This window comes from Pteropus alecto, unplaced genomic scaffold (genome assembly GCF_000325575.1).
Source record: "Pteropus alecto unplaced genomic scaffold, ASM32557v1 scaffold821, whole genome shotgun sequence".
Lineage (NCBI taxonomy): Eukaryota > Metazoa > Chordata > Mammalia > Chiroptera > Pteropodidae > Pteropus > Pteropus alecto.
Genome location: NW_006431396.1, coordinates 313,674 through 319,892, shown reverse-complemented (window position 1 = coordinate 319,892; position 6,219 = coordinate 313,674). Strand labels below are relative to the sequence as shown.

The 6,219-nt window shown below is 40.4% G+C and overlaps 1 pseudogene; it reads right to left on the bottom strand.

Moving 5' to 3' along the window:
- Positions 1-5,466: 5,466 nt before the first annotated feature.
- LOC102897077 lies at positions 5,467-5,863 on the bottom strand (annotated as a pseudogene).
- Positions 5,864-6,219: the final 356 nt, after the last annotated feature.

The window sequence follows — 6,219 nt, the reverse complement described above, 5'->3', positions numbered from 1 at the left end:
AGGCCGTCGATTTCACAATAGTGCATCGGGGACTAAATTTGAGGCAATGCCATCCAGGTACGTTGTGAAAGGTTTAGATATTTGTGAAGGAAAAGCATTTCATAAAAGAAGAACAAAGATTTATGGAATGTTTACGAAGTACTGTTTCGGTGCATCCTCAAAGTTCTTTGTGGGGAAGGGAGGAATTGGCTGGTACAAAGAAAGATGTGCGCCGAGTAACAGCGAAGTAAAGCAGGAGCGACTTCCCGCCGCGCAATTACGCAGACGGCGTGGGCTTGGCGTGCTCTTATTTGATGGTCGGTCAGGTAAGGCCACAAGCAGGGGCTCGGGAGAGGCCCAGACAAAGAAAAACTTGGTTCTTACCCAGTTTCTAGAGAGACAGAGTCAGTGCCCTGCGTGTCAAGAGGGAGTCGCGTGGGAGGAGCGCTGGGGGCGTGGGCTCCGCCACGCCAGTGGGGAGCAGAGAGGAACCAACACGCGAGGCAGGCGCCGTCAGGGCGGGATACGCAAGGGGAGGTGCAAGGGCCTCTAGCTGGTGTGTTTGGACGTTACCAGAAAGGAAAGGGAAGGCGAGGGTAGGAAGGGGAGCTAGTGTCAGAGCCCCACCTGTCCCACTGCCACACCTGGTTGCCTCCACGAGGTGCCCACGTGCTGTTTGTGGGTCTTGGATGCAGCAGGAAAGATGAGGTTTTAAATTTGCGATATCCCATTATTGGTATTTTCCATTTCCCTCCTCTATTATCCAACCCATGTGTGGTTTGTCCTCCGCCTACATTTCAGATGATTGTGATTCTTTATCTGATGAGCTGACCTATGCCTTCATTGTTGACAGGGCTGACATGGGGCACTGCTGCCCCACTCAGGGACATCCTGAAGGATAGTGGTGCGGGGACATCCTCCCAGTGGGCAGAACTTCAAGCAGTGCACCTGCTCGTTCACTCTGCGTGAAAGGAGAAATGGCCAGACGTGTGATTACGTACCAGTCCATGGAGTCTGGCCGATGCTTTGGCTGGATGGTCAGGGGCTTGGAAGGAGCTCGATTGGAAAGTTGGTAACAAAGAAATTTTGGGAAAAGGCCTATGGAGAGACCTCTCTGAATGGGCAGAAAAATGAAGATATCTGTGTCCCGTGTGAATGCTCGCTAAAGTAGAGGAAGATTTTCATAATCAAGTGGATAGCATGAACTGTTTTGTGGATTCCTGTCAGCCTTTTTCCCCAGACACTCCTGCCATCACCCAATGGGCTCATGAACAAAGTGTCCATGGTGGCAAGGATGGGAATGATGCAGAGACTTAGCCACATGGACTTCCACTCACCAAGGCTGGCCTGGTCATGGCCACCACTGAGTACTCAATCTGCCAGCAACAGAGAACAACACCAGACCCCTAAAATGACACCAATCCCCAGAGTGATCAGCCAGGTCCGTGGTGGTAGGTTGATTACATTGGTTACCACTTCTATTATGGAAAAGGCAGTGATTCGATCTTACTGGAACAGGCACTTATTCAGGACACGGGCTTCCCTTTCCTACCCAAACTACCAGCCATGGACTTACATGGTATTCCACACAGCATTGCTCTGACCAGAGAACTCACTTCGCAGGAAAAGAAGGGAGGCGATGGGCCCGCACTCATAGAATTCATTGGCCTAGCTGTGTTCCCCACCATCCCGAAGCAGCTGGCTTGATCGAACGGTGGAACGGCCTTCTGAAGACTCAGTGACAGGGCCAGCTAGGTGGCAATACTTTGCAGGGCTGGGGCAAGGTTCTCCAGAAGGGTGTATATACTCTGAATATATATGGTCCTGTCTCTGCCACAGGCAAGATTCGCGAGTCCAGGAATCAAGGAGAGGATCTACTAGCAACATTTTTGCTCTCTTTCTCTGTGCCCTTATGCTCTGCTGGCCTGGAGGTCTTAGTCCCAGAAGGATGAATGCTTTCACCAGTAGTCACAACAATGATTTCATTGAACTGGAAGTTCAGAGCCACTTTGGGCTCCTCGTGCCTGTGAATTAGTAGCAAAGAAGGGAGTTATGGTATTGGCTGGGGTGATTGATCTTGACTGTATAGGGGAAATTGGATTAATACTCCACACTGGAGGTATAGAAGAGTGTCTGGAATACAGGAAATCCCTTATGGTATGTCTTAGTATTATCATATCCTGTAGTTAAGGTCAATGGACAATCACATCAACTCAATACAAGAAGGACTAGTAAAGGCCCAAACTTTTCAGGAATGAAGGTTTGGGTCACTCTACCATGTAAAAAAACCATAACCAGCTGAGATGCTTACCGAGGGCAAAGGGAATATAGAATGAGTAATGGAAGAAAGTAGTTATAAATGACCAGCTATGACCACATGACCAATTACAGAAATGAGGACTAATTGTAATCATGAGTATTTCTTCCTTATTTTGTTATGAATATGTTTCTCTGTGTATATACATATATTAAGTGAATATCTTTGTTTTCATTTCTCTCTTATTTCTTTATCATGTAATATATGGTATATTGACTTTATAGTTTATGTATTGTTAACTTTACATCATAGTATTCAAGTTATAAGCTGTTGGGGGAAGAGTAAACCTTACTCAAGGACTATATCTCCTTCTGGAGAAGGGATTAGTATGTTTTAGGTTGTATGAAGGATAGTTGTATCACGTTAGATGGAATTACGACCTCATTATTGTCTTTATCTGGAGATTAAGTATAACATAAGGAGATCTGTATAAGTGCTAAATAACAATAGGTGGACTTGCGATGGTTAATTTTATGTGTCAAATCGAGCGGCTAAGGGATGCCAGAAGAGCTGGTAAACATTATTTCTGATTGTATCTGTGAGGGTATCTCCAGAAGAGATTAGCATTTGAATTGATAGACTGGGTAAAAAAAATATCCATTTTCACCAATGTGGGTGGGCATCATCAAATCTGTTGAGGGCCCAAGTAGCACAAAAATGCAAAAAGAAGTGTCAATTTTCTCTCTTGCCTTGAGCTGAGACATCTATCTTTTCCTTTCTTCAGGCATCGGAGCTCCTGGTTGTTGGGCTTTCAGACTCTGAGACTTATACCAGTGCCCCCACTCCACCACAGTTCATGCCTTTAGACTCAGATTGAATTCTACTGCCAGCTTTCCTTGGCCTCCAGCTCGCAGATGGCAGATTGTGGAAGCTCTCAGTCTCCATACGTGTGTGAACCAATTCCTATAATAAACCTTCTCTCTCTCTCTCTCTCTCTCTCTCTCTCTCTCTCTCTTTCTCATCTCTATCTTATTGATTCTATTTTTCTGGAGAACCCTGACAAATATACTTGTTTTGAGGTATTGTTTGTTAAGTTTCTCTACTGTAAAGTTACTCCCACCCCTCCCCCATTCATATTTCTTTAGAAGCAAGTCACTAAACACAGCCCACACTTTAGGGCTGAGGAGTCAAGATCCACTTTCTTCGGCGGCAGTAGGGGGGCGCTATCTACATAAATTATTTGGGATTATTCTGTATGAGAGATTTGCCTATTTATCTAATCATTCATTTATATCCATATGGCTCATGAATGTTTATTTTCTACTTTGGGTTACAATCAAATACACAGTATTTATTTTCATTGATCCAATTGTTCTACCTTTGGTCATTGGGAGCTCTTTCAGATTGGCTTCTCTGTCCCTTTGCTATGCTCTCATGATTTTGTTTTTTGAGCACTTCCTCACTTTCTGGTGCTATAAGATCCTTCGGGCTCATCATATATTTTCCTTGCTCCAGTACTGGAATAAGCCATTTCTCCAGTGAGCCCTGGTTTCTTTCATTGAAGAATATCTTGGCACTGGGTTTGCATGTTACTACTGGGGTACTATTGCTTTTGGACTCTCCAAGCCATAAGTGCTAAGACATCTACATATCTAGAATTATTTTTGTATCTGTTCATCTCTATCTATATTAGGCTAAACATAAATACATACTGATTTCTCTAATCTAATCCAGTACCACATGGTTCATTGTAACCTTCCCCTTTGCTTATGTGTGACTTCTTTTGAACAGTGAGAAACCTGGTTTCTTCCATCTACCATCTATTTACTTACCTTTCAATCCTAGTATATATATAGATGTTTCAGAATTGTTTACCCATATCCCCTTGAGAAACAGCTTTGCCAATTAGATATAGCATATATATATATAGTTTATTTTGTCTCTTCGGTTTTATGTTTTTTAGTTAAAACATTATTTTCCAAAGTTACTTTTACCGGTTCCTTCTCTCCCTCAACCTTCTTGTTTGGCTAACAAATAAGCTACTCAAAAGCTTATTTTGATTGCGGCCTCTTTTCGTTTTTTATTTTTGTGAAAATAATATGTGTGATGAGATATTCATATTTAAATTTTCTAATTTTTCTTACTGTTGTTTTCCTGTGAGTTAGAAATATTATAATGAGTGCTTAGTCTGGTAATGTCAATGTATGTTTGATTCTTTTAGTACAACGGTAGTCCGTTACATAATAAACACAATACTTTGCCATCTAATTTGATAACGAAACAACCCACATTCCACTGTGCCTTAAAAGTACAATATTCAAACTCCACTTTGTTTTGATTTTGACATGATAGGTATGCACTGGTAATAAAAAATAAAATGTTGTGACACAGAAATATGTGTCGCACTTGAAGTGCTATAGAGTTATAACAGTGTCACTGTGATTTGTAGGGCACTGAGCAGCAGTGCCAAGTGATGAGAGTACCACATGTGGTCTCTGTTATAACTATTCAACTCTGCCATTGTAACATGAAAGCAGCCATAGGCGAAATGTAAGTAGATCAGTGTGGCTATGTTCCAATAAACCTTTATTTATGGGCACTTAAATTTTTGTACAATTATATAAATTCGATTTTGTATAATTTTCACATTTCACAAAATACTATTTTCTTTCAATTTTTTTCCCAACCATTTAAAAATGCAAAAATAGGCAGTGTGCTGTATTTGACCTGCGGGCCCTAGTTTGCTGTCCTCTGCTCTAAGGTTTTAAAGATATGCTATCATATAATCTGTAAATAGATATAGTTTTACTTTTTTTTCCAATTCTTGTGCCTCTAATTTATTTTTCTTGTATAATTTCATCGACTAACACCTGTAGTACAAAGCTTAATGGTAGCGGAAGTTGATAGAAGACACTGTTGCCTTGTTACTCATTTTAGTGGAAACATTTGCAGTGATTTCCCATTAGGTAAGGTTCTAGTTTTAGAACCGATAAATTTAATTTACTATGATAAGAATATAACCATTGATTCTTACTTTTTTTTAAGCATAAACACATTTATTTACTTAACAAAGGGATGATCCTAATTACACCAACACTCAGAAATGCAAAATGTTGGTGATAAAGATAATTAAACACAGTAATGAAAAAAATAGCATAGAGATATTCTCTCATTGAACTGAATCTGTTTATTCTCACAGTTAATTCCTATCCAGAAGGATGATGGAATTTTTACTCTACTTTTTCATAGACTCCGAGTATAGGTGACATTGTTCACGATGGATTCCATCACTAATTTCCCATCTTCCAGTTTTCTTGTGCTTTCCTTCTCATCCTATTCCTGGTGTTGAATCAATGCAGCATTTATAAAGTTGCAGACAATCTGAGTTTTTCTGCCATTAGCTGTAGTTTCTTCGAACTTATCTCCCAGGTTACATGAAAACTGCTGTTTTCAATATGCCATCAATTTTTATGGTGAGGTTTTTGCCGTCAGAAGTGAAGACACAATCTGGTTTGGCTCTGTTTTTTACAGAGCCATTCCTACTCCTAATTCCTTCTTGTACTTCTCAAAAGCTTTTGCTCTCTTCACTAAGTGCCATCTTCCTACTGGCTGCTGAATGGTGGCCATGGTGGGCACCAGTGGAGAGCTGGGCAAGGAGAGCAGAATGAGGCATGGGGAGTGGGGCCAATTCCTACTTTCTTGAGTGTTTTTATCAGGTATTGTTTTTTGTTTAAGGCTTTTTAGGATTTATTATGATAACCATGTATATCAATATAATATACCACATTAATTAAGTAATATATGTACATATGTATTTTACTATTATTTGTAATATATTACTTTTGCTAATATTGAAACAATCTTGTATTCTTGGGATAAATCCTACTTGGTTATAATGTGTTATTAATGTGATTGAATGCTCGTAATGTTTTATTTTTTTATTTATTTACTTTAGGGGGGTTAGTTTCTTATCATATATTAAT